At 48.6% G+C, this 8412-nt stretch overlaps 1 non-coding gene across 1 annotated transcript; it reads left to right on the forward strand.

Moving 5' to 3' along the window:
* The first annotated feature begins 7670 nt into the window (after window positions 1-7670).
* TRNAC-GCA (transfer RNA cysteine (anticodon GCA)) lies at window positions 7671-7741 on the forward strand. Its single transcript has one exon. It is a non-coding gene; the product is annotated as a tRNA-Cys (tRNA).
* The last annotated feature ends 671 nt before the right edge of the window (window positions 7742-8412 follow it).

The raw sequence follows: 8412 nt of genomic DNA on the forward strand, positions 1-8412 counted from the left end.
TCTTCCAGGTGTCTTTGTGGTAAAGAACCTGCTGCCAAAGCGGGAGACTCAGGCTTGATCCCCGGGTCGGGAGGATCCCCTGGAGAAGAAAGTGGCACCCCACTGCAGTATTCTCGCCTGGAAAATCCCACGGACAGAGGAGCCTGGTGGGCTGCAGTCCAGGGGGTCACCAAGAGTCGGACACGACTTAACGACTGAGCACAGCACACGTGCCTCCAGTTATTCAACTCTGAATTTTGGAGAGTATCTAACAAAGATGGTTTACCTGCTTTAATTTATTTAAAAAGTTTTTTTTAAGGTACCCAAATATAGAGCTAATATAACAAACTCCTAGTTTCAACAATTATCCACATTTTAATTTGCTTATTTTTAATTATAACAGTATTAAGCACACATAAAAAATCAGAGAATACCAAAAGACATTAAATTCAAAATCCCTTCTACCTTTTACCCCAAGATAACCACTCTCACAATTTCTTGAGTATCCTTTCAGAAATGTTCTGCGTACCTATTATGTACATTTGTCCTTTTGAAAGTGCGATCATACTGTTTTTATATGTTTTTCCTACATACTGTTTTTCACCTTTAAAGCTGGTAATACACCTTGGAGAGCCCTGTCTTCATCTATAAACGCACTTCATTGGTTTATTAATACACCTTGGAGAGCCCTGTCTTCATCTATAAACGCACTTCATTGTTTTATTAATAAGAGTAGTCACTCTTATGTGCAATTCCTCATCTTTCTTTACAAATATTAACTTTTTTAATCCTGCCAACGGTTCTACATAGATTAAAATGTAATCCCATTTTACAGATGGGGAAGCTGGAGGGGGAGGTAAAGTAACGCTCCTGGAGTTACACAGCGGCCGAGTGTCAGACTCTGTGTTCTTCGCCACCACACTCGCCTGCCTCTATGCAACGCAGTGCTGTGTAGCTGTGTGGTATCCACTGCGTGGACCTAATTGTTTTATTTCTGTGGGTGGATGTTTAGGTTTCCAATTTATCTTGCTGTCATAAGCCATGTTGCTGTGACTTCTATTTAAACACAGAGATTTGAACTTGTATTTATTGCCTCTCCCCCTGAAACCCACCATGGTGACAATAAAAGTATGTGTGCTCGTGTGCTTACACACACACACACACACACACACAGATAACAGGCAAAGCAGATGAAAGCACCAACATTCAGAAGCTGAAAAGCATATGACTGGCTGCAGATGGTGGGTGACTGGTAGCAGATCAGAAAAAGTTGAGACCTTTGTTGGTAGTGGGGGAACCAAGAGGCAGGTCTGTTGGTGTTTTGGAATCCCAGAAAAGCTCAGGCACTACAAAATCGAAGGATTTTGGTTCTCTCAGAGGTCCTGGAACTGATCCGCCCAAGGAAAAGGATTCCATAAGGAAGATATAAAAGGCATTGATCATTAAAAAAAAAAAAGGCAAATTCAACTACACTGAAAGAACGTCTCTTCATCAAAAGACATCATAAAGAGAGTTCAAATGAAAACCAGACAGGAAAAAATTTGAAATACATGTAGCTAATGAAAAACTAGTATTCAAAATATATGAAGGATTTCTGGCAATAAGAAAAAAATCTAGTAAACAAAACATTACTTTAAAAGGAGAAAATCCAAAGAGTTGATCAATATGTCAAAAGTGACCCAATGTCACTTTTCATCAAGAAAACACAAAACTAAAGTGGGAGATCGTTACATACCCGACAGATGGGCAGAGTTTGAACAGTTCTAACAGTCTCAGTTGTCGATGACACAGAGGGGCGGGTACTTTTTACGCTGTGCTGGGGATGGGAGTCAGGGACCCCCACCGAGGAGAGCAGTTTGGTGTCAGGACAAAGCTGAAGAGATGATTCCCCAGGACCCAGAGTTCAGCATCAAAGCTGTCCACCTAGAGACACCTTTGCAGACCAGCACCAGGACACACAGGCAAAGAGGCTCCAAACACCATTCCTCAAAACAGTCCCAAAGTGCAAACAACCCAAATGTCCGTTAACAATAAAGGACTGGCAGAGTCCTTCCGTGGGATACTGTGACGGTGAGATTGAATATACACTTCACACAATAATATGGGTGAATCGCAGAAAAGGGTTGAACACAAGAAACAAGACACAGAAATGCAATATGGTGCCACACAGATTCTTTTAAAACAGCTGATAAGAGCTGAGAAATATTCTGGTAACTTTTGTTTTTATCTGGTTGAGCAAACTCCTAGACGTGAGTTTGCACTAACTGAAGGACAGGGGAGCCTGGAGTCCCACGGTCCCTGGGGCCGCAGAGTCAGACACGACCTAGCAACTAAACAACAAGTTGAGCACAACACAAAATCCAGAATCCATCAAAGAAATACTGCAAAACATGGAGCCCAAGCTGCACCTTAGGTTCCATGGGCCCTTCCCAGCATCTCTGGGAATCCCCGAGCTCAGGAGGTCTCCCGCCCCCTGCCCCCAGGCTGGTCCTGCTGATTTGGCTGCTTCCCAGAGCTCTTCTCATCTCTCCACTGCACAGCCCCAGGGCAGGGGCCCAGTGGGCTTTCACTGTCCAGTCCCTCCCAAAAGAGACCTCTCCGAGGCTGCACGCCTGTGTGTCTGTGTGTGTCCAGGCACAAGCACAGCCGGCCTGCTGCCATGCGGTTGGGTGGGCGGGAGGGTAGGCAGACCCCTGGTTCAGACTTGGGGTCATGGTGCTGTCACCTAAAGCCCTTGTGATCTTTCCCTTTTGCACTTGAATTGTCAGCCCCCAAACAAGCATAGGAACAGAACATACCGGCTGTCTGAGAAGTGATGTAAACCACCCGGGGTGCCAGGCACAGCCTGTAACCCTAATGTGCCTGTTGTCCCTTCAGTTGGCTCCCACTCTGTGACCCCATGGACCGTAGCCCGCCAGGCTCCTCTCTTCATGGGATTCTCCAGGCAAGAGCACCGGAGCTGGTTGCCATGCCCTCCTTCGGGGGATCTTCCCATCTAAGGACAGAGCTCCATCTCTTAGGTCTCCTGCGTTGGCAGCTGGGTTCTTTACCAACAGCGCCGTGTGGGAAGCCCAAACACCTAATAAACAGTATTCTTAGCACCTGCAGAGTACAGATACCTAAGTGAACAGAACCCGGGCCTCCAGAGCGGGCTTTCCGCGGGCAGGCGGGCTCCCCGCAGCCTCTCTTGTCCTTCCGCTCACTCCATGGCCTCCCCTGCCCTGGCCAATCGTCTCTCCAGGCCGTGCCTCTCCGTCTCTGGACTTGCTTTGCCTCTACCGCCGACTGGGTCCCGCTGGGCGCGGTGCAGCTCCCAGCCCCGGGCCGCGCAGCAGGGCCGAGCCCCCTCCGCGCACAAGGCCGCCCGGGGTGGGCACAGGCGGCCAGCCGCTCCGGCCCCGCCCGCACCTCCCGGCCCTCTGCGTGGACCGAGCGGGGGAGGGTTTATTTTCCGGTGGAAATGAGTGATGGCACTGCCTTCGGAGAGGGGCCACCGTCCCCCGGGGCTCTAAATAAAGTGCGCTCTTGCTTATAAACGAGCCCGTCCAGGTCCTGCTTGACGGGACCCACTGTTTTCAGCTACCCAGCCCCCCGGGGGCGGTGACGCTTCCCTCGTCCTGCTTCTGCATTTCCAGCTCCCACCCCTCCGGTCCTTGGGAGGAGGAGGCACTCTGTGGAGCCCCAGGCTGCTCAGGCCTGAGGTGGGGCTCACACCTGACCTGAAGGCACAACGTCCCTCTCTCTCAGGAGAGGGGGCTCCTCACCCAGGAGCCTGGGCGCTCCCACCCGGCCCGCTGGGTCCTGTGATTAACGGCCCAAGCCACAGGCATGTCTCCGCATGTTGTTTTTTGGACGTTTTTTTCCCGCTGTAAACTAGAAAAGGACCTCGAGCCTGGGAGATAAGAGAATTCATTTTGTAAGCAGCAGGCCTCTGGGAGCAGATGTGACGGCGTGATGGGAGAATCGACAGGTCAGAACACTTGCTTGAGAAGCCAACCAGGCCGTGTCTCCGAGCAGGTGTGGGTTTGCTCACGTTCAGGAGCCAAACGTGCCCCGTTACTGCATCGCTTCTTCTAAATCAAAGTAAACGTGACCTTGAGCCTCCGCTTGACAAGGGCGGTGAGAAGTTCACTACTAGCCCGGGTGTGGGCCGCCCCTCTGCCTCCCCGAGGGGATGAGAGTCTGTCCGGAAAAGGTGGGGAGAGGCCTCAGCTTTTCCGTCGCCAGTGACGGTGCCCTGGCCGCTCCCTGCCTGCTGTCGCAGCCGCGGGGTCCTCAGCGGGGCCGCCGCGTCCTTCCTGACCAGAGCTGCGCGCAGAGGTCTTCAGCCTGACGGCCAGCGCCTTCTGTCCTATCGGAACATCCGCCTGGGTGCCGCGTGGGGAGGGGCTGGGAGAGGAATGCACCCCGCTGGGCTCGGGAAATCTAACTCGGGGGTCCCGGCCACTCCTCCTTTCCTCAGCGCCCTCAGTCTCTGGGCGGAGGAGTAATGGTCCCCGGGCCTTCCCACGTGCGCTCGTGGTAAAGAACCCGCCTGCCAGTGCAGGTTGACTGAGACTCGGGTTCGATTCCTGAGGAGAGCAGGGCAACCCACTCCAGCATTCTTGCCTGGAGGATCCCATGGACAGAGGGGCCTGGCGGGCCACAGTCCGTGGGGCATAAAGCGTCGGACACGACTAAAGTGACTTAGCATGCACACGAGATGCCCTCATTCTACTTTCGACCTGGAAGTCCTCCATGTGCATCTAATTCTGACTCCCATACCTGGGTGGAGGACAGTCTCTCTTGCTCTCCAGGGTGACTCCTCGAGATATCTGGGCCTGACCCTGTTCCATTCCTCAGCACCAAGTTCAGAAACATCCCTGGACCAGGCTGTGCTAACCTGGATCTGAGGATGCCATACAGCACCCTGTGTGACTCTGAGGTGGGTCGGGGCCCCCGGCACAGGGAAGCCAGTCTCCAGACATACCCAGGTTAGGCTACCTGCGCCCTGCCATAGCCATATGTAAATGGTTAGGTTTCCAGAAGGTCTCACGTGACCCTCCTTCTCTCAGACCAAAGGTGCACACCTTTCCCCCATGAGGACCTAATGATCTAGAGCTGGTCTGGCCATTTAAATCTAACTGATGTAAAATCACGCTGAGGATTCATCTGCTGCGCGGCACTAGCTGCATTTCAAGTGCTCAGAAGTCGTGTGTGGGTAGTGGTGCCGTATGCTCGCCGGCACCAGCCATCATCTCCACCTTCTGCGGGACAGCGTTGATCTCGAAGGTTGTGCCTGTGTCATTGATGTTATTCAGTTGCAATGTTGTGTCTGACTCTGTGACCGCGTGGACTGCAGCATGCCAGGCTCCCGGTTCTCCGCTGTCTCCTGGAGCTTGCTCAGATTCATGTCCGTTGAGTTTGTGATGCTGCCTATCTTATCCTCTGTCACCCTCTTCTCTTCCTGTTCTCAGTCTTTCCCAGCATCAGGGTCTTTTCCAATGAGTGGGCTTTTCGCATCAGGTGGTCAAAATATTGGGGCTTCAACTTCAGCATCAGTCTTTTCAATGAATATTCAGGGCTGATATCCTTTAGGATGGACTGGTTGGATCTCCTTGCAGTCCAAGGGACTCTCAAGAGTCTTCTCCAGCACCACAACTCAAAAACATCAATTCTTTGGCATTTAGCCTTCTTTGTGGTTCAACTCTCACATCCGTACATGACTGCTGGAAAGACCATAGCTTTAACTAGACGGACCTTTGTCGGCAAAGTAACGTCTCTGCCTTTTAATATGCTGGCTGGGTTTGTCATAGCTTTTCTGCCAAGGAACATATGTCTTTTAATTTCATGTCTTTGATAGCATATCTGATTTCCCACAGGTCTCCTAGCTAGGTTGACCTCCTTGATCCTCTAGAGATGAAATCCTGTTGCAATCATACAACCATCTCTGTATCTCTTCTGGTCTGAAGTCTGTGAGCCTGTGTTAACATTTGCCACCAAAACATCATGCTTCATTTTTTGAGCACTGGCTCTTCTGACATTTTTGCCAAGTTTATATTTTATGCATTGTATTTCCTTTCTCAGTCACAGTGACAAATGAAAAATTGTCAAAATTGGAAGAAAAATGTATAAAAACTAAAAGAGAGCTGTTAGAGAGATGCATTTGCTCGAGGTGTGGGTGCTGACTGGGCGACCTCCTGGCCGTTAGACAGCCATGGGGATGAGTTTGGTTATTAATGAGGATATCGTTTATGATAAAAAGGTTGTGACAGCAAGCGTTACAAGCAGTCATTATATGCCAGCGTTGGCTAGACACACGTTAATCGCTGCAGCCAACATAATTGATTTCAATGTCTTCACAGCTTGATACTCAAATAAATTGGTAGTTGATGAAGCCATAGGCTTTGAAGATTTCAATCTAGAGTGAAAAATCTATAGTCCTGGTAGAAGGTCATCACACTGGGTATTTTTTCCTTTTTCCTGCCTGTGCTGGAGGACTCATCAAAGCATCTCAGATTATAGAAGTTGCCTTCTCCAGGTGATTTTCAGGGAGGCAGACCCTGTTCTAAAAGACTCCTTTCAGCTATTCAATTAAATCCTCCTTGAAATGTATTCTTGTTAGTCAAGTAGCAACATCGTTATTGTGCAGGCAGTTCCCCAAGGATCCCCTTTAAGGATATTTCTGGGAGTCAGTTCCTTGAAGAGGTAGCTCTTTAAAAGTTATGCTCAGACTCCTAGGATTTCCCTGAAAAACCACAGGAGCGTATTCCTGGCAGGGCTTTGGCATTACAGCGCGCGATGGCCGTGTAACTAATAGCTGCCACCTGTCATCTTATGCAGACAAGTGCTTGCATGCTGTAGGAATTGAAATTGAAATTCAGAAATATGGCTGGTGTGATAATGAAAAGGTTCTGGCAGAAGCGATGTGGAGCCCTTGACAATCACAGTTGAGGAAATCTGCTGAGATGGCTGAAACATCAGTTATGAAATAACCTTCCAACTTGACATTTTTGGAATTTCCTATTTTCCAGCCTTCCAAAAGGGAAGACAGATTGCTCTAGTCATCAGGCGTATCTCTTAGTATGTTCAGTATATTGAGAAGGTACCTCCCTGACAAGAGAGGAGCAAGCGGGTGTGGGTCCTGGTCAAGCTCCACTGTGAAAGCAAACTCTTCTGGCCCAAGTTTCCAGCCTTTTATGAGGCATGAGATGGAGGTTAAATACATTGGATTGATCATTTATTCCTGCATTCGCTCAATTATTTATTTATTCAGTTGATTCTCTGCTTGTGGGAGAGTGGCATTTTCCCTCCCCGACAGCCTGCCTTCCTCTGCTCCTGTCCTCATGCGGAGCATCACTGTTTTTAAACTTTTTAAATGGAATATCTAGGAAGCAAGTTTTTAAAAGATACTGTACATTCTGAATTCATACTGATATTTGCAATTCAGAATTGGGCTTATACAGTTTTTGCTTCTTTGACTTTCCATGTTCTTTTCTCTTATACTGAAAATCTTGCTTCCTAATGACATTAGTATAATTCCTTATTTGTTTTATTCTACAAATACGTTCAAAATATTGGTTCAAAATAACAATACCACATCATTACCAACAGTATGGTTACTGAAAATACTTTTAAGATTTCTTCGGAGGTCTTTTGTTCTGATTTCTGTTTGTTGGTATTTAGGAGTTCATAGGTATATGTATGGGGCTTCCCTGATGGCTCAGTGGTAAAGAATCTGCCTGCAGTGCAGGAGACGCAGGTTCGATCCCTGCTCGGGAAGATCCCCTGGAGGAAGAAATGACTCCCCACTCCAGCATCCTTATCTGGGAAATGCCATGGACAGAAGAGCCTGGCGGGCTCAGTCCATGGGGTTGCAAAGAATCGGACACAACTGAAGGGACTGAGTACACAGGTGTATGTGTGTGTGTATACTTACGTGTGTGTGTATGTGTGTGTGTATACTTACGTGTGTGTGTATGTGTGTGCTGCGGCTGCTGATGAGGCACTTCAGTCGTGTCCGACTCTATGCGACCCTATGGACAGCAGCCCACCAGGCTCCTCTGTCCACAGGATTCTCTAGGCAAGAATACAGGAATGGTTGCCATTTCCTTCTCCAGTATACATGTATACATACCATAATATAATAATCATGTCTTAAAGTCAGTTGCAAAGACGACTCTCCGTGTGATTAACCATTAGGGTCAGTTGTTTCCTTTTACTTTTGAGTTTGTGTTTTTTCCCCATTTTGGTTTAATTTTGCTTTTGTGTTGTTAAATATATACATAGGTAAAGGTCATAACTATAAACCAAGGGATCTTTTAAATTTAATTTTTACACTTTATTGGAGGGTGACCAGTTTATGCCATGTCGGCTTCTGCCCTACTGCAATGGGAATCAGCCGTAGGCACGTGTGTGCCCCGTCCCTCCAGAGCCTCCTGCCCACCTCCTGCC

Source organism: Bos mutus, chromosome 24 (assembly GCF_027580195.1).
Source record: "Bos mutus isolate GX-2022 chromosome 24, NWIPB_WYAK_1.1, whole genome shotgun sequence".
NCBI lineage: Eukaryota > Metazoa > Chordata > Mammalia > Artiodactyla > Bovidae > Bos > Bos mutus.